Source organism: Bombina bombina, chromosome 6, assembly GCF_027579735.1.
Source record: "Bombina bombina isolate aBomBom1 chromosome 6, aBomBom1.pri, whole genome shotgun sequence".
Taxonomy (NCBI): domain Eukaryota; kingdom Metazoa; phylum Chordata; class Amphibia; order Anura; family Bombinatoridae; genus Bombina; species Bombina bombina.
Window position 1 is genome coordinate 437,855,316 of NC_069504.1, and position 20,881 is coordinate 437,876,196.

The following is a 20,881-nucleotide window of genomic DNA, read 5'->3' on the forward strand; positions in this document are numbered from 1 at the left end:
CCCTGTGGTTCCTCTTAACCTCCTGGGGGTGTTTATTTGCCAGGAGAGTTTGCTGCACAGATAACTTCTGTGGTATCTGCAGCTTTATCTGCTTTCCCTACTGCGGGTAAGCGTAAAAGGAAATCTAAACATATTTCTGCTGGTAAGGTTTCTGACCCCTCTAAATCTGTGTTGATCAACCTTTCCCAAATGTCTAAGGAGGAGAATACTTCAGTAGCTTCTGAAGGTGAAATCTCAGACTCTGACATTATGGGGGGAATTTCTTCAGAATCTGAAGAAGTTAATTTCAGATTTAAGCTTGAACATTTCCAGTTGCTACTGAAGAAGGTTCTAGCTACTTTGGATGGCTCTGAACCTTCGGTTGCTGTCAACCCTAAAAAGTCTACTAAACTTAATAGAGTTTATGATTCTCCCCCTTCTGTGGATGTTTTTCCTGTTCTAGACAAGATGTCTGAAATTATAGCTCAGGAATAGGATAAGCAAGGGGTTCCTTTTCCCCTTCCCCTGTTTTTAAAAAGATGTCTCCTGTTGCTGACTCCATTCATGGTGCACTGTGCCTAAAGTAGAAGGAGCTATCTCTATTCTAGCTAAAATAACTACCATTCCTATAGAGGATTTTGGTTCATTTAAGGATCCCATGGATAAGAAGCTAGAGGCTTACTTAAAAAAAGATGTACATCCATCAAGGATTACAGTGGCATCCTGTGGCAAGTATTGCTATGGTTGCGGGAGCAGCATCTTATTGGTGCGATGCCTTGTCTGATCTTATATCAGAAGAGACTATGATAGAGGAGATCCAAGACAGGATAAAAGCTCTTAAGCTAGCCAATACCTTTATCTGTGATACTAAGATGCAGGTAATTAGACTGGGAACTAAGATGTCTCGCTTCACTGTTCTATCTCACAGAGCTCTGTGGTTAAAATCCTGGTCGGCTGAAGTAACCTCAAAAGCCAAGCTTTTGTCTTTACCTTATAAAAGTTAAACTTTATTTGGTCCTGGTCTGGTGGAAATCATTTCTGAAATTACTGGTGAAAAGGGATCTTTCCTACCTCAGGACAAGAAGAACAGACCTAATTTTCAATCCTTTCATAACTTTAAAGGACCAAAGTCTTCCTCCTCTTCTTCCAAGCCAGAAAAAGACAAGACCTCTAGGAGGTCCAGTCAGCCTTAGAATAAGGGGAAGCAAAACAAGAAGCCTTCCCCTAACTCTAAATCAGCATTAAGGGTCTGCCCCTGATCTGATTTTGGATCAAGTGGGGGGCAGGCTTTCCTTTTTTTGACAGGAAACGTGATGTCCCAGATCCATGGGCTGTGGACATAGTATCCCAGGGTTACAAAATAGGATTCAAGTCTTGCCCTCCAAGGGGCAGATTTCTCCTGTCAAGACTATCCTCAAACCAGGTAGAGAGGGAGGCCTTCTTAAAGAGGGAGACCTATCCCAAACCAGGTAAAGAGGGAGACCTATCCTCCCTGGGAGTTATTGTTCCAGTCCCTCTAGAGGAACAAGGTCAAGGATTTTATTCTAATCTATTTGTGGTTCCCAAAAAGGAGGGAACTTTCCGTCCCATCATAGACTAGAAGTGCCTAAATGAATTCCTCTGGGTTCTGTCCTTCAAAATGGTAACTATTAGTTCCATTCTTCCATTAGTTCAGGAAGGTCAGTTCATGACGACCATAGACCTGAAGGACACGTATTTACATGTTCCTGTTCACAGGGATCATCACCAGTTTCTAAGCTTTGCCTTTCTGGACAAGCATTTCCAGTTTGTGGCACTTCCATTTGGTCTTGCCACAGCTCCCAGAATATTCACAAAGGTTCTGGGGGCTCTATTGGCAGTGACCAGATCTCAGGGAATTGCTGTAGAACCTTATCTAGACGACATCTTGGTTCAGGCATCATATTTTCAACTAGCAAAATCTCATTCAAAGATGTTGTTCTCTTTTCTATGTTCCCACAGGTGGAAAATTATTGTGGAAAAAAGTTCTCTAGTTCCAGCTACAAGATTGTGTTTCCTAGGGACAATCATAGATTCCCTGTCCATTAAGATTTTCCTGACAGACGTCAGAAAATCCAAACTTCTGGTTTCTTGCCGTTCTTTCCAGTCTGCTATTCATCCATCAGTGGCTCAATGCATGGAGGTGATTGGTCTGATGGTGGCCATCATTCCTTATGTTCAGTTCCATATATGACCTCTGCAGCGTTGCATGCTCTGCTCAGTCAATGGAACAGAGACCACTCATATTTATTGCAGAGGATAAATCTGGAACCCCTAACAAGAAGCTCTCTCTCGTGGTGGATTTCACAGTTACATCTGTCTTGGGGCACTTGCTTTCTGAGACCTTACTGGGTGATTGTGACTACGGATGCCAGCCTGTTAGGCTGGGGAGCTGCTTGGGGTTAGCTAAAAGCTCAGGGTCTGTGGTCTCGGGAAGAGTTTTCTCTTCCCATAAACATCTTGGAGTTGAGTGCAATCTTCAATGCCTTGACAGCTTGGCCTTAATTATCTTTAATCCGGTTTATCAGATTTCAGTTGGACAACATCACCTCAGTGGCTTACATCAACCACCAGGGAGTAACTCGGAGTTCCTTGACGATGAAGGAACTGACTTTCATTCTGCAGTGGGCGGAAGCTCACGATTGTCTATCTGCCATCCACACTCCAGGAGTGGACAATTGGGAGGCGGATTTTCTGAGCAGACAGACTTTTCATCCTGGGGAGTGGGCTCTCAATCCGGAAGTGTTCTCAAGGATAACACTTAGGTGGGGGGTTTTGGAGTTGGCTCTTGTTAAAATGCCAAGCTTCCAAAGTATGGATCAAGGTCAAGAGATCTTCAGACCTCTCTGATAGATGTTCTGGCGGTTCCTTGGAATTTTGGTCTAGCATACCTGTTTCCTCTATTTGCTATTCATGAGTCATTGCTTGTATCAAACAGGAGAGAGTGTCTGTTATTCTCATAGCACCTGCCTGGCCTCGTAGGATCTGGTTTGCTGATATGGTGAAGATATCATCTCTTCCACCTTGGAGGTTACCTCTGAGGAAGGACCTTCTAGTTCAGGGTCCATTCCTCCATCCAAATCTAGATTCTCTGAAGCTGACTGCTTGGAGATTGAATGCCTAGTCCTGTCTAGACGTAGTTTTTCTGAAGCGGTTATTGATACTATGCTTCAGGCTCACAGGATTTACCATAAGGTGTGGCGTAATTACCTTTTTTGGTGCTAATCTAAGGGTTTCTCCTGGAGCCGGGTTAGGATTCCACAAATGTTATCCTTTCTTCAGGATGGCCTAGAGAAAGGTTTGTTAGTCAGTACTCTGAAGGGTCAGATTACTGCACTGTCTATTCTTTTGTTCAGGCTCTGGTCAGAATCAGGCCTGTGCTTAAACTTGTTGCTCCTCTTTGGAGCCTTAACCTAGTTCTTAAAGTTTTGCAGCAGGCGCCGTTTGAGATGATGCATGTTGTTGATATAAAATTGTTATCTTGGAAGGTTTTGTTTCTCCTTGCTATTTCTTCCACTCGCAGAGTTTCTGATCTTTAAGCTCTGCAGTTTGATTGCTCTGTACCTTATTTTTCATGCAGATAAGGCGGTCTTTCATTCTAAATTGGGGTTTCTCCCTAAGGTGGTGTCGGACCAAAACATTAATCAGGAAATTGTTGTTCCTTCTTTTTGTCCTAATCCTTCTTCTCATAAGGAACATCTTTTGCATTACCTGGATGTTGTGCATGCTCTAAAATTTTACCTACAAGCTACTAAAGATTTTCGGCAATCTTCTGCCCTGTTTGTTGTTTTCTCTGGAAAGCATAAGGGTCAGAAGGCCACTTCTACTACTCTTTCCCACTGGTTAAGAAGTTTGATTTGTTTTGCTTATGAGCCTCCTGAGAGAATTACGTCTCATTCCACTAGGGCTGTCTCCTCATCTTGGGCTTTCAGAAATGAAGCTTCTGTGGAACAAATTTGCAAGGCGGCAACATGTCCTCCTCTTTGCATACTTTTTCCAAATTCTACAAATATGATACTTTTGCCTCGGCTGAGGCCTCTTTTGGGAGAAAGGTTCTTCAAGGGGTAGTGCCTTCTGTTTAGGTCCTCCTGCCTTGTTCTCCCTCCTTTTTCATTCTGTGTCCTCTAGCTTGGGTATTGGTTCCCACTAGTAATTGGAATGTGGACTCTCCATGCCATAGAAAAGAAAACAAAATGTATGTTTACCTGATACATTAATTTCTTTCCGGGCATGGAGAGTCCATGACCCCTGCCCTCTTTTTAAATTATAATTTGGCAGTTTTTTTGAGTCAACCTCAGGCACCTCTATACCCTTGTGTTTCTTCTTTTTCCATTTTCCTTCGGCTGAATGACTGGGGATTATGGGTAAGGGAAGTTATACATAACAGTTTTGCTGGAGTGCTCTTTGCCTCCTCCTGCTAGCCAGGAGTTGAATATCCCACTAGTAATTGGAATGACGTTGTGGACTCTCCATGCCCGGAAAGAAAGAAATGTATCAGGTAAGCATAAATTTTGTTTTCACACTAGCTTACTGACTGCTCAAAAGCTGCCATCTTGCTGCTTAATTGGTAATAAACGGCTCACAATTGTGAAAAGGAAAAGGAAAAGAACCTTCATTTGATAAAGATCAAAAACCTATCATACATTTTAAGCTGCTTCATTTAGATTCAACAAAATAAAAATGACTTGTGTCCCTTTACTAAAGAAAAAAACAAGTAAAGCATTAGTATTATATAAATTCATCCTACTGTGTACAAAATATAAATTAGTATCCTATTGCTTTTAATTATAAATGAATGCAATGTGTTTTGAATAGTATCCAGGACTGTTAGGTTGGCAACAGATGTGGGCTTTAGGTATAGCATAGAAGGAACAAATATTTTTATTGGGAAGGTAGAGGTGCAGGATAAACAGCAGGGCAGAGTTTCCAAAATATAAAGGACCTGTAAAATGTGGGACAGAAAGGAAAGTTTCCATACAGCATCAACACAGAAATGTATTAAAGGGACAGTCTAGGCCAAAATAAACTTTCATGATTCAGATAGGGCATAGGTTTGCCACCTGTCCCTTAAAATACAGAACACTTATACGTTACACATGCTGCAGGGTGTGCAGGGAGGAATATGAATAGTGCTGTCCAGAAACACAATACATGTTCCTCCCTGCACACCCTGCAGCATGTGTAACTTATATGTGTCCAGGAAAACATGGCTGAGGTGGCAACCCTAATAGAGCATGTAATTTTAAACAATTTTCCAATTTACTTTTATCACCAATTTTGCTTTGTTCTCTTGGTATTCTTAGTTGAAAGCTTAACCTAGACATTGAAGGCCACATCTTTTCAGAATGCATTTTAACAGTTTTTCACCACTAGAGGGTGTTCACGTATTTCATATAGATAACACTGTACTCGTGCACGTGAAGTTATCTGGGAGCAGGCACTGATTGGCTAAACTGCAAGTCTGTCAAAAGAACTGAAATAAAGGGGCAGTTTGCAGAGGCTTAGATACAAGATAATCACTGAGGTTAAAAGTATATTAATATAACTGTGTTGGTTATGCAAAACTGGGGAATGGGTAATAAAGGGATTATCTATCTTTTAAAACACTAAAAATTCTGGTGTAGACTGTCCCTTTAAGATTTAATTCTTTAAAGGGCACTACTGCTCATTTATGCTTAAAGTTAAACTAAAGTGAAAATGATGCCTATATTGGCCTAGATTCTATCAAAACTGTTTGAGAAAATACAATTTTGCAGAAACAAAAAACCATTGCAGAAAAAAAAAATCTGTACCCTTTCTTTGTCAGAGCTGTGAGTTACGCTTCACTATAAATAGCATGATACTTTGAAATATTGAGACACAACTGGGGGAGAAGGTAATTCACAAGGCAAAAAAGTATAAATTCTGTGTGCTGGGCCGAATTATAAGTGAAAAATCCTGACCACACCCCTGGAATCCCCTGCGTCCTACAGCTTGAGACACCTTTTGTTCTATCCAGAGATAATACTTTAATAAAAAAGGCATAGAAACATTTTGCAATCACAAAAATCTACATAAGCCATTTTACAAACATGTGAAAGTGTTTTTGTTGTCATGATTGTTTTTCCAAGTTGCTAATGGTTCCCCTTTGATATGGAAGATTTCATGCATTGAGCACCTCATGCAACTATAGATTTAAATATCAGGAGTGACGACTAAGATAAAGATAGATATATGAAGTGCCCTATAAATTTTGACCATGACTAACATCAAGCCTTCTCCTCACTCTCACACACTAATAAGCATGGACCTTCACAACGCTACTAATATTCACAGAACCAAATATTCATACTGTCACATACATACTCACTGTGGCATTAACACTTACACATTTTGGGCTAGATTACAAATGGAGCTCTAATTTCACACCCGTAAATGGGCAAATTTGCCTGTTTACAGGCCCGTGATAAATAACCAGCTATTACAAGTGGCTGTTATTGCTACCGCAAGCTCGTGTTTGCAATTAGAGCACTGAAAATTAACCAGAGATCAGATATCTGGTTAATTTTCCAAAAGTGCCCCAATTGGCCCCAAAATAAAGTATATTTTTGTTTTTAATTAAAAAAAATAGCTTTTTCTTTAAAATAAGAAACAACAGCACAAAGCAGTTTTTAGGGGTTGAAGTTGGCGGGTGTGGGGTGTTAGAAAAAGCTTTGAAAAGTGCCTTTACATTGCGGTCTAGGTGTGTTTCCTGTAAATAAATATAAATATGCTTATATACATATATATTTATGTGTTAATATGTGTAGATACACATATTAACATATAAATATATATGTATATATTAATATACATATATATGTTCATATGCATATATATTTAAATTTGCTGCCCATCGCTGCACAACTTCCCCCCTTCGCTGTGCTAGGTTCTCATGTCGTGTCTAATGGCATGAGAATGAGGTTCCCATTGGAGCCTATGGAAGCACTCTCTATTGAGCGCAAAGCTTCCATGCAATGCGAACGCCACTTACAAATATCAGTGCAAAATTGCGTGCACTGGTATTACGAGTGGAGCACAAATATCACAATAGCGCAATTTTGCCCTCCACTCGTAATCTGGCACTTTATAAGTAAAATTTATAAAATGTCCAAACATTTAATTAGTAATAAATATTCTAATGAATAAACAAGAAAACCAAAAACCACTTGAGTTGAATGTTTCTTAAAGCAAACCTTAATGGACAGAAAAAGAAAGCTCCTATTTAGCAAGCATGTTTTTAAAATTACATTAATTGATAAAATTGTTTCTCGCTAAATGTTTTGACATCAACTGTGATAAGCTTTAACATGTACTAGACTTGTTACAGAAATGGATATAGGTCGTGTTCATGTACATCTGACACCTGCACATGCAGCCAGTAACATAGTTCACGCTTAGAGCATTTATAGAGGATAGACATTTGTGTACATTACATATGCCCATATTGGCAATAGACTTCATCAGTGCTATAAATTATTTGAGTGGTTATAACTTTTCACTAAACATTTTATGCAAATACAAGTACAATGCAAAAATGCTTCTAAATATATTTGAAATGCACTGCTTTGCTTTTCAAATGAGAGAGGGCGTTTTTATTTTACAGCTGCAGAACTGTACCAGTGTCTATGAATATATAAATATATAAAAATATATAAAACAATGCTAAATATATATATATATATATATATATATATATATATATATATATATATACACACACATTTTCACAAGTCTTATATAAAAGATTATAAATTCAAAATTGTTGATATTATTTTCCATCTAATGCATACCTTCACAAATCTTTGGGATTGCAAACAACAAAATGTAATGCAGAATGTATCCCACTTCAATAAATTACTGCAAGCCATTAACAGTCAATCACAAACAGTATAAAAATTGCCAATAAATACAAAATTCCGTAATGTACATACGATGAATACTATATCAACATTGTGAATAAAAAAATGGATTTGATTGCCTTTGTTAAGCAAAATGATAATGTAAGGAAATATGTATTCTCTGTGCGTATTTATAAGGTTTGATCTGTCATTTTGACAGCTGCAATAAATTTCAGCAAACTGGGGAACTGAGAAATGTCCAGAAACTTATACTGGAAATGTCATTATATTTTAATAAGCATTACATTTTTTTCTTCTTTTGTGGGAAGATCTAATGTTGAATGAATTTTATTCCTTCTGAAATAAAATTAGTTACAGATTCTCTATTTTCACGAACTGTAGAATTATACAAAAGCTCTTTATCAAAAAAGATTAAGAATACTTGACAGAGGGATCTCAGTTTTTAACAACCTTTGTCAAATAAACAGTGTTCCTTTGGTGTTACAAGTGTTTTACAGTTTATGTGCATTCATTGGCCTAGATAAATAAAAACTTATGTTAAATTAATATCTCACTATTTTCAAGAGGTGATGTTGCTGGGTGTAAGGTCTACCTGTGAGTCTGTGTGAGCAGAAATCCACCATCAGGTAATAGCACACCCTTACATGCCAGGGAGCCTGAAGTGGGACAGGTCAGATAGAGAGGAAGTAGGTATGGAGGCTGATTAGCAAAGGTGCCAAGGGAGGTCCAGAGCCCAAGTCAAATAAAGACTCAAGACCAAAGCCATGAACAGGCAGAGGCACAAAAGGGCTAGGCATCAGGAAAGATCACAGAGATAAGTCCAGCCAAATGCAAAGCAACAGGGGTCAAGCAAAAGCAGTCCAAGGGGCCGATTTATCAAGCCATCAATCAGCTCCAATGCATCTGTTTCCTCGCGAGCCTTCAGGTTTGCCGAAAACAAGAGTTAAAAAGCAGCAGTCTTAAGACCGCTGCTCATTAACTCGTCCACCACCTCTGAGGCAGCGCACAGTAGCTAGCACGATCGGGTTGATTGACAACCCCTGCTAGCGGCTGATCGGCCGCGAATCGGCAGGGGGCGTCATTGGAGCTAAAGTTCAGAAGGTAGCACAAGACAGGTTAGAGGTAGGAAACAAATAAGAACCATGATCACTATAAAATGTAATTAGGACCTAGGGAAACTAATTATTTCACTAGAGTAACCAAGCAACTTCGGGAGGTCTTCATGGATGTTTATAGAACTGAGTGTGATATTGGTATGATGTAGAGTTGTGCATATCAATAGATAATTTGGTTTTGGTGCGAGCGCTAACCTGCCAGTTAAGGCTTTAAATTGTGGTGCACTCTTATCTGTGTGTGCATAGGATAGCTAGTTCTCAAAGGCAAGCTAAGAGGAACTGAACATGTTAAGGATTGGAGTTAGTGCAGCCATTACTGCATAGGACAGATATTGAGATGTTGAAGTTTGCACTCCTGCGCACTGGCTGCTTGTCAGCATTATTGTGGCAGCACACAGTCCGCAAACACACAATCCCCTGCAATAAGTAGCACTGACATAGCCCCTTGTTAAGCAACATCAGGACAAGAGATGGTGAAGGTCAATCAGGATGTGCTCTATGAAAGGTATGGTGGAGACCATTGATATGGTTAAAGGACCAGTTAACACAGTGGATTTGCAAAATCAACAAATGCAAGATAACAATACAATACAATAGCATTTGCTCTGAATTTCAAATGAGTAGTAGATTTTTTTCTAAAAATGTAAAAGTTATGTATATTTCCACTCCCCCTGTACCATGTGATAGCAATCAGCCAATCACAAATGCATATATGTATAGTCTGTGAATTCTTGCACATGCTCAGTAGGAGCTGGTGACTCAAAAAGTGTAAATATAAAAGACTGTGCACATTTTTTTTTAATGGAAGTAAATTGGAAAGTTCTTTAAAATTACATTCTGTATCTGAATCATGAAAATTGTATTTGACCTGAGTGTCCCTTTAAGTAGTACCCAGGATCTGTCCTCTGGGTCATATCTATTCCAATGTACCAGATACTCTAAAAACCTCAATGTAGAAGAGAAGCTATATATATATTTTTTTTTACTTCATATTCTACAACATCATCAAGAACAACTGGAGGATGTGCTGCACAATGAGAAAAAGGATTTGGTTTCCACTGCTAGAGTAAGAGGACACGGAATACGGGATTGTTTTTATAACTTCAAGGTAAGGCCCATGACAGGATTAATACATTTCTGTTTGCAGAAAGGTCCAATGTACTTAGGACCAAGTTTCTTCATTGGACAGCTAAAATATAAATTATAAGTATATATCCGTATTTTATCTCCACAAGAGTAACGTCATAATGTTTGTCTTTTGTCTGCTTGCATCTTTTATTTGGCTCGAAATTGTTGCTGTAGAAATTTTAGGCAGCCTGAAAGTTCTCCTACAGGAATAGTAGAGAGGAGGTCTGGTACGTGTATGTATAAATACTAGAATTGTATTGGAACCATCTGAGGGAGGTAATTTGACAAAATCTATTGCAATATCTGACCATGGTCTTGTAGCGATAAGCAGCAGCTGAAGAAGACCAGTAGGCATTAGGGTAGAAAGCTTGGCACTAGCACTGATGTCACAAGATGTTATAAAAGATTTAATATCTGATGATAAGGTAGGAAACCAAAAGTAATGAGTTATGTCTTCTTGAGTCTTCTTTACTCCTTAATGTTCAGCAGAATGTTAATCATGAAAATGTTGTACAATTTCCAGTATAAAAAAAAAGAAAGTGAATCATGAAATTTTTGTATAATTTCCAGTATCAAAAATAAAAGAACTTCAGAATCCTATACCATGGTAAATACAAAAAACCCCTCAGAAGATACCTGGAAAAAAAGTCTCCACAGTGTCAAAACTGGGGATACTGAGTGCTAAAAAGAAGCACAGTAAATGAGAAAAAGAGGATAGAAAATCACCATTATAGCACCCTTTCAAACCTATAATCCCAGCCATAAAGAATCCCAGAATGAGAGGAATAAGTTTAAGACAAATGTTTTATTAAACTAGTTAAAAATACTAACATGAAAAAATTAAAACCACTTAAAATGGGTTAAAAAAAAACTAAATCTGCAAGTGAACTGGACCCAAAAACCATATCAATTATTCAGTGTATGTGGAAGTCAAATAAAGCAAATAATTCAATCATTTACTGAGGTAATTTACCAGATTATAGGTCCATTGTGGTGCATATACCAAGTCAAAAAGATCCTTACTACTTTTGTAAAGTAAAAGCGTAGTAAAAGTCACCTGAGTATGAGTCTTTGAGTAAAGCAAAGGCTTATATAGGCAGTGCTAGGCAGTGGCGTCACTAGGGGGGGGCGGGCCGCACCCGGGTGACACTCTCCAGGGGGTGACACCAAAAATTTTTTTTTTTTTTTTTTTTTTTTTAATTTTATTGAAATTCAAAGAAATACAATGTTGAGATGCATAGATTTTTTTTTATTAGAGGGGCTGGCATTTGTGAACATTGGTGGGACTGGGGAAGTTGTAGACACACAATTTTTTTGCCCCTTGAGCCAGTGCTGCAATTTCAACAAATAGTTTTCCCGGCTGCTTTTGCTTGTTTGTACTTTGCTTCTCCCCTGCCCAATTTCGCTATGAATGTTGTGGGCATGCCGTGGGGCTTGCAAAATTGCGCTGCTAGCCTAAACCTGCCTTCCTATCTGTGCTCACTACTCAGTGACATGTGGAGCAGTGGAGTCACTCACTGCTGTGCTGTCTCTCTAAACGGGAACTGGCAAATCATGAGGGGATGCCTGGCACCTGACCGCATGACTGTTTGACACTGTCTTTAAAGTGAAGGAGCCACGTATGATGCCCACCAGACCATTACGGTTACGGTACACTAAGTGCACACTGAACAGGTAGGAGGGCGGGCGGGGTTCTGGGGGTGGGCAGAGTGCAGAGGTGATTGGCCATAAGAAGCGGTAGGCACGCGGCCCGGGGCTGTGCACTGACAGGCTTGGAACAGAGTCAGAGAGCAGAATTTTCATAGTTTGCACCTAAACCTTTTCTTCAGTGGTTTATTTTAGAGTGTTCTGTTTATCTTTCATTTGATGCTCTGCTGAGCCAGGGAGCAGCTCTAGGCATGCGCTTTATAATTAATGCAGTGCAGTTTACATATTTTGTAAGTGTGTGTCTGAGTTTTTGTGTGTGTGTGTGTCTCAGTGTTTTTGTGTGTGTGTTTTTGTGTGTGTGTCTGAGTGTGTTTCCGGGTGTTTGTGTGTGCATCTGTGTATGTTTTAAGTGTGTCTGAGTGTTTGTATGTGTGTTTGCCTGTGTTTTTGTGTGTGTCTGCTTTCTGGGGGGGGGGGGGTGACACCATAACTTACCGCACCGGGTGACACCAACCCTAGTGACGCCACTGGTGCTAGGGTAGACCCAATATTAAGGGAAAAGAGGAAACCATATCAAATTGCTAAAACATTATTGGCTAACGCTCCTTTTTTTCTCACCGCTCACTTAAGACAACGCTGGTATTACGAGTTTTCTGCAAGCCGGCGTTAGCCTAAGAAAAGTGAGCATTGAGCAAAATTTAGCTCCACATCTTACTGTAATACCAGCGCTCCTTACGGTAGCAGTGAGCTGGCTAAACGTGCTCGTGCACAATTTCCCCATAGGAAATAATGGGACTGAGACGGCAAAAAAAGCAGCGTTCAGCTCCTAACGCAGCCCCATTGTTTCCTATGGCGAAACACAATTTATGTCTACACCTAACACCCTAACATGAACCCTGAGTCTAAACACCCCTAATCTTATACTTATTAACCCCTAATCTGCCATCCCCGACATCAGCGACACCTGTATTATATTATTAACCCCTAATCTGCCGCTCTGGACACCGCCGCCACCTACATTATACCTATGAACCCCTAATATGTCACCCCTAACATTGCCGACAAACCTACATTATATTTATTAACCCCTAATCTGCAGCCCCCAACGTCACCGCAACCTAACTACAATTATTAATCCCTAATATGCCGCCCCCAACGTCGCCGCCACTATAATAAAGTTATTAACCTCTAAACCTAAGTCTAACCCTAACACCCCCTAACTTAAATATCATTTAAATAAATCTAAATAAATTAATTACCTAAACTAACTACAATTAAATACAATAAAATAAAATAAACAAGAAACACTAAATTACAGAAAATAAAAAAAATAATAATTTTTTTTTTAAAATTAATTACACCTAATCTAATCCCCCTAATAAAATAAAAAAGCCCCCCCAAAAAATAAAATTGAAGTTCAATCCTATTGGCTGATCCAATCAGCCAATAGGATTGAGCTCGCATTCTATTGGCTTTTCCAATCAGCCAATAGAATGTGAGCTTAATTCTATTGGCTGATTGCATCAGCCAATAGGATTTTTCTTACCTTAATTCCAATTGGCTGATAGAATAGTGTCAGATATCACAGGATCAGATTTGATGCTGGCTCATTCCATGCTGTATCTGTGTTTAAACAATGAAAGTCTGTAACAAATTCCTTGCAGGGTCCAAAGGGCACATTGGGTAAAGGAGACTCTTTGTGGCTCATCATAAAGGATGTCCATAGCTTTACAAATTTAGCAGCATATGTTTTAGACTTCACAAAGAGAGCCTTACATGAGACAATAATTGCCTGATATTTGAGGCTTTCAGGAGTGGCAGCAGTAACTATGGTAGTGGTAGGAACAACTTTAGTTCTGCCTTGTAAACATTCCAATTGTTTTAGTAAATTAAGCTGACTGGTTTGCATGTCTTGCAAATCTTTGATAAGGGTAGCCAACTGTTGAGACAAGGCTTCAGCCATACCATTTGATTTTCATCTCACAGCTTGTTTGTTATGTAAGGTTTACCCATGTGAGCTTAATGGAGCAGGAGTCCATGAGCAGGTAATAACACAACCTTACATTCACCTCTTCCAGGGAGCCTGAAATAGGACAGGTCAGCTAGAGAGGAAGTAGACACTGGGACTGACAGGTAAAAATGACAAAGGAGATCCAGAGTCAAGGTAAGAGCCAGAACAAGCAGAGGCACAAAAGGGCTAGGCAATAGGCAAGGTCATTAAGACCACCAGCTGTAACTGGAAGTTGGGGAAATTAACGTCACTAGAATAGCCAAGAAACTTCTGGATGTGTTAATTGGACCTTATAGGACTGTTTAATTGCACAATTGAAGAATAATGCTTATCATCATGCAGAATATTCAATTTATAATTGAAGGTGAATATTTTCACAATATTAAAGTCCAAACTTTGTAATCTGCAAACCCAAATTCTGTCACATTGCTACACAAATTAATTAATTTGGAGGCTATATTACACTAAAACATTGTAACTAAAAAAACAAAACAAACCTATTTGCGGCTCTTTGTATGCAAAGGAAATAGAGCACAATTTGAAAGTAAATGCGTGTGCTTGAGCGGAATCGAATAATTAGAGCCCTTTGCCATTAAGTAGATGAAAAGATATAAAAACATATAAATGCAATATTCATATTTAATAAAGATTTTAACTATGTTGTTTGCACGATGGGTATGTTTTTCAACATTGGCTTACAGCAGTTTGCAAAAACGCGTAAGCCGATGTGCTGCGCTTTCCTCTCTCAATGTTGTTGGTGGCTTGCTGTCCCAGCTTTTAATCAGATTAAATAAAGGAGTTTTTATGCAGAGTGGAAGATCTTCTTTCTCTTTTCTACTTGAGTCTATTTAGAGACAGATATGTAGCCCGGTTGGGCTTTGAAGTCTGCAGTGTATACTTCCAATACTCAAAATGTTAAATTCCAGGAAAAGGAGAAAAATAAATAATTAAGGCCCATGAAGCCATTTCTGTCAGTGAGTCTATAGATTTGAATTATTCATTTTTCTACAGTCTATTGTTTGGATATTAAGATCAAGTCTGTTGATTGAACCTAAATGAAATATTGTTTTGTTCCTGTTTGTGTGTGTTCACTGCAACCACATGCACCTATATTAAATGTTCACATTATATATACAGGTGGCCCTCAGTTTACAACGGTTCAATTTGCACCATTTCAGAATAACAACCTTTTTTTTCAGTCATGTGACTGCTATTGAAAAGCATTGATAAGCAGTGCGTTGATTAAAATAGCCAGTAGGTGGAGCTGTCCGCTTGTGTTGCAGCAAAGATAGCCAAGCAAGCTGAAATGAATCAGTTTATCCAGACCTGAGCTATCGAGCAGATTTTAAAGGAACAAGATCTTCCTGTCTATAAATCAGTCCAGATTGGAATGCATAGAAAGAACTGTTTGCAGAAAAATGCAAGTAAAGTTTGTGTTGTGTGATTATTTTATTAGGTTCATAATGCTGTTTATCAAATGTTTTTGTTCATTTAACTTAGTTTAATTATATATTCTGTGTTCTGTGATTATTTTATTAGGTTTATAATGCTGTTCAGCATTTAAAGTTCATTTCAAAGCTTTAAAAATAATGTATTAGGTGTTACTTATGACAATTTTGAGAGGGGCCTGGAAACTAACTCCCTCACTTCCCATTGACTTACATTATAAACTGGGTTTCAATTTACAACGGTTTCGATTTACAACCATTCCTTCTGGAATCTAACCCCGGCGTAAACTGAGGGCTACCTGTATATATATTTTTTTCATATAGTTTTCAGAATTAGGCAGAAACCTTTTAACATGATTGTGTCTTTTACTGTATATGCACAATTATTTTATACTTTCCTGTAATGTCCCTTTAAGTACTTATTTTACAGTGTTATAGCATTTTATTATTGCACAAATGATGGTATTTAACTATGTAGTAACCCTACAAAGATAGAAACACCTCTCTAGCTTTCCTATAGCTGAGTCATATTTGATTTGAATAAAAATAAAAAACACAAAGGAACAAATAAATTTTTTTTTCTTTTTAAAAATGATTTTATTTTTTAACTTTAAATAAGGTTTTGATATTTAATAGGGGAAAACATACCTCCTCTGATATTAGTAAGAGACACAAAACCAACAAAAAATGTATTTAATGATTTCAATAGAGCATACAATTTTACATAACTTTCCAATTAATTATTAATATCAAATTTGCTTACTTTTCTTTATATCCTTTGTTGAAGCTGCAGCAATGAACTATTGGAAACTAGCCGAACACATCAGGAGGAGAGTCAATGAAAAAAGGTATATATGTGCAGCCACCAATCATCAGCTAGCTCACAGTAGTGCATTTCTGCTCCTGAGCCCCCCAAGGTATTTTGTTTTCAGTAAGAATACCAACAGAATGAAACAAATTAAATAATAGAATTAATTTGGAAAGTTGTATAAAACTGAATGCTCTATCTGAATCGTGAAACAAAAACGTTGGGTTTTATATCCCTTTAAGAAGTTAATATTTGCAGCCAGCAGGAGTCTGTGTGAGTAGGACACTGGACAGTGAGAACTGGCGGCGGGCAGGCATACCTTGCCTGCCATTTCCTTTTTTTTTTAATTTTATTTTTAATACCCATGCCTAGGCTACAATGCTTGTCATGTTTGTTAAATAAATAAAAAGTGTGTGTGCGTGTGTGTGTGTGTGGGGGGGGGGGGCTGCTTTGCCTTAAAATGCCTGGGCCTATTTTTGGTCCCAGTTCGGCCCTGTTTATGGCTGCTAAATTATAAAAAAAAAACCCTGACAGCTACAGGATTACTAATCCAAGTGATTACTGATTCGTATATCAAAGTATGATGGCAGTTTCTGGAGATCTTATCTGATCTGGAAGTGTAAAAGAGAACAGCTTTCCGTGCTTCCTTGTAAGCACTCTGAAGCCATGTTGCAGCAGGAGATCATGCCCCTCCCCACAGCATGCACTGCCAGAGCTAAGTTTGGAACACAACTCCTTCTGTAATTGCCAATGTTGGGGCTAAGGGATCTGGTCGGTGGGTGGGGCTAAGGGACCCTGCGGCTCACGGGGTATTTGCCCGGCATGCCCTATGGCCAGTCCGGGCCTGATTAAATTGAAGGTAAACTTTGGAGAACAAAAGCCTGTTTTTTAAAAATACTATTAAAAACAGGGCACTTTCATTCATCAAAGTTTACAAAGCAGCTGTTTTGATTAAAAACTTACCTCTCTTCTTTGCACAGCCAGAGCAGCTTCCCCCTCCTGGAAATCCTCTCTTCACACGTCATCTATGACTAATCCGGCTTCCTCCAATCACAGCATGGCCTCAGCCAATGACTACCGTGATTGGAGGAAGCCGGATTAGTCATTGCTGACGTGTGAAGAGAGGCAATCCAGGTCGGGGAAGCTGCTCTGACTGTGAAAAGAAAAAAAAAAGTTTTTAATCAAAATGGCTGCTTTGTAAACTTTGATGAATGAAAGTGCCCCTGTTTTTAATAGTATTTTTTAAAAAACTGGCTTTCATTCATCAAAGTTTGCCTTCACTTTAAGGTATAAATAATAAACATATATTGCAACGTTTTTTTTCTGCATAATTAAACATTTTATAATATATTAATTTTAAAATGTTTCATCTACCTGCACTGTCAGTCTTTAAATACTTGCTAATGTTCACTTGCCACCCAACCATATGTAGTCAGCTGCTCTCAGGCGCTATGAATTTTATGCTAAAATCATACTCTTTTTTTAGTCTTTTGATATGTATGAACACTGCTAATTGTAATTTATACCATTGCATTTAAATTTGAAGTTCTTTATTTTGACAAGATGTGCTAATCAATTATGCTTAGCATTGTATTGTTGCATATGTTCTTGTTAGATTATTCATGTAACCTTGTCTTATCTTTCAACAATAAAGCTGGGTCTGTCAGGAAATATGGTAATAAATTATCTGTTTCTCTCAAGCTCAACTGATTATTAGCTCAACTGATCTCTTCAACATGTACACTACTGCAAGAAAAATATAATATGGACAGGGTCTTTTATATATATATATATATAAATATATATATATATATATATATATCTGTGTGTGAGTGTGTATATATATAAATTATATAACTACATTGACTTTTGGCTAAGAAATAAATTTATTTTGTTTTATAATTTACCTAAGGGATTAGCACCCAGGCTTGTCTCGTGTTAACAGTCTGAGCCCCTAAAAGCTGTGCAGCGGTCTCTGAATTCTTGTGAGCATCCAGTGATGTGAATTTTGCACGGTCATAGGATGTGTACTCAGTCCAGTCTGAGAGTGCAGTCCATTTCCATGTTTTGTATGTATCGAGGGAAATTACAAAGGGCCTGGGTCACCCTTTTTTTGTATCTCAGTGTATTTAGCTGAAGTCATGAATTGTGTGGCTGTAGATTAGAGACTAAAGGAGGAAGAGACCTTAATGTGGTCCTGGGCTTATCACCATTTGGCCAAATGCTGTAACTATCTCTTCCATTTTGATTTTAGCCAAACTGTGTGCTTGCAAGAGAATGCAAGACTTTCTATGTGTAGTGTATGTGTATATATATATATATATATATATATATATATAAGTATCCACAACAAGTGCACTCACTGTGACTTAAGGCATCCGCCGGGGTGCTGCGTAGAAAAATATGGTAATATCAATCAACCCCAAAAGGTAGAGAAAACGCTTCACTCTCCGGTCTTAGCAAAGTTCCTTTATTAGGTATCCAGCATCAATCAAAAAATCCCCCAAACGTTTCGATACCAGTTGGTATCTTTGTCAATGGGCAATCAAAGCATATTTATCCCAAAAGAAGGTTCCTAAAACTAACCCAAAACCACTTACCTATAAGTACCTGTAATGCGTCTCTGTCACTTCCGGTGTATCGGAAGCCACCCACCACGCGCATGCCTCCAGCCACTCACTAGCCACATGGCTAATTTGCATACTCAACAACGTAATGACGTTTGCGCTTCAACTGCGTATAACCACTCTAGCAACTGCGCATGTCCGGGTGGCGGAAGTTCCGATAGCATCGGACTAACTGCTACAAGTACACCTATTATAATCACCTAAGTGAAAAAGCAAAATACCTTAACCATATTAAAAATGTTAGAATCTCACATTACTTGAGTTTTCAAACAGACCTTGTACCTATATCATCAAAGCTCTAATAATATTCAGACACTTTACACTATCAGGTATATTACTAGATAACCCATTAAAGGCTAAATCAATAATATCATTAGTGTCAAATTTTCTAAATAAATGTATCAAGTTATAATCATCGGTACCTCATATCAACCTTTCATGTCTAATGGAGTATAGTAGAAAACATCATAAGGCCACGGCAATATATTGAACACAGTTCATTAAGAGACTTTATATATATAGTATGGACAAGTCCATCTTCCTAGATATTGATGACCTAGACCGATCAATCATGGACATCTCATTCAGAGAAAGACATTAAAGTCCAATTGCATATTTAGTCCCTTAGGAGCCACTGTATCCAGACGGTAGATCCAGGAGGTCTCAACCTGTAGTAGTTTCGTATTCCTATCTCCTCCCTTCCGTAAGGGGGGCACATGGTCAATGAGCATAGTTCTCAAACTAGCCACTGTATGTCCTGCCTGGAGAAAATGTCTGGCTACTGGTTGGTCAGCTGATTTCTTGTCTATCGCCTGTCTAATCGCATGGCGATGATTAGCCATCCTCTCGCGAAATGTAGTGGAGGTCTTACCCACGTATACTAGCGAGCATGGGCACATTAGTATGTAAACCACGTAGGTACTCATACATGATAATCTGTGCAAAATCTTGTACTTTCTCCCAGTATGTGGGTGGTGAAAAAACATCCCTGTTAGCATACTATTGCACGTCGCGCAATCCCCACATCTAATAAAGGAACTTTGCTAAGACCGGAGAGTGAAGCGTTTTCTCTACCTTTTGGGGTTGATTGATATTACTATATATATATATATATATATATATATATATATATATATATATATATATATATATATATATAGTATGTATATGTGTGTCCCTGTAAAGCACACTCTCACTTAATTATGCATGCGCCAGGGTGCCATCGGTTAAATATAATAGATCAATGAAGGCACTCACTGGTCTTTTTCAAATTTGTGGTATTTAATCCATGTGACGTTTTGGGGACACACTCTAAGGAAGGGGAGTGTGTCCCCGAAACGTCACATGGATTAAATACCACATATTTGAAAAAGACCAGTGAGTGCCTTCATTGATCTATCTATCTATCTATCTATCTATCTATCTATCTACATACACAGACATACAATGTATATATATATATATATATATATATATATATATATATATATATACGTTACCATGCATTCACCACCTACAGCTTGATTTTTCCCAGGTGTTCCTTTTAAAATAATCAGCATATATATCAAAAGTGAAAAATGTATTAATTCATATTTATAAAAGAAGAAATCCTGACTTATTGACTGACTCATCAATGCCCAGCTCAAACCATTTAACCTAGGAACGTGAAATTTGGAAGGTACATTGTTTTTATGATGTAGGCACCTACTAAGAAAGGATTTTTGGAAATTATGTCCCTAAGGGGGGTGAAAAAGAGGGGTTATTTTCTATGAGGATACCTATTGTCACGCCGCTCTGGATGATGCCAGGGACGTGGCGCTTGCTGCTCTGGCCGCTGCACATCTCTTCCTCTCTGAAGCCAGTCAGGATCTCCTGTGGTGCAAATCCTGTGCTTATGTAAGTTGCTCAAGTATACTGCTCAAGTATAGGTGTTACTTAGGGTGATATTTATCAAAGCCTCAACTACAAATACACCGGAATTCCGCAGCGTAATTGTTGCGAGATTGATCTGACCTAGTTATCAAATCCTATAGACCAGCAAATGTTGACATTTGTGCCGTAACATATGATCCGCTGGTCTCAATCCGATGCAGATCGATGCTTACGTCATTACAGATGTTCTTAATACACATTCGGCTCTATTTGACACCTTTTCCCAGTAATCAAACTTTTAACAGGTAAGCTCGTGGCTATTCTGGCCCAGCAAACCTGGATTTCAAT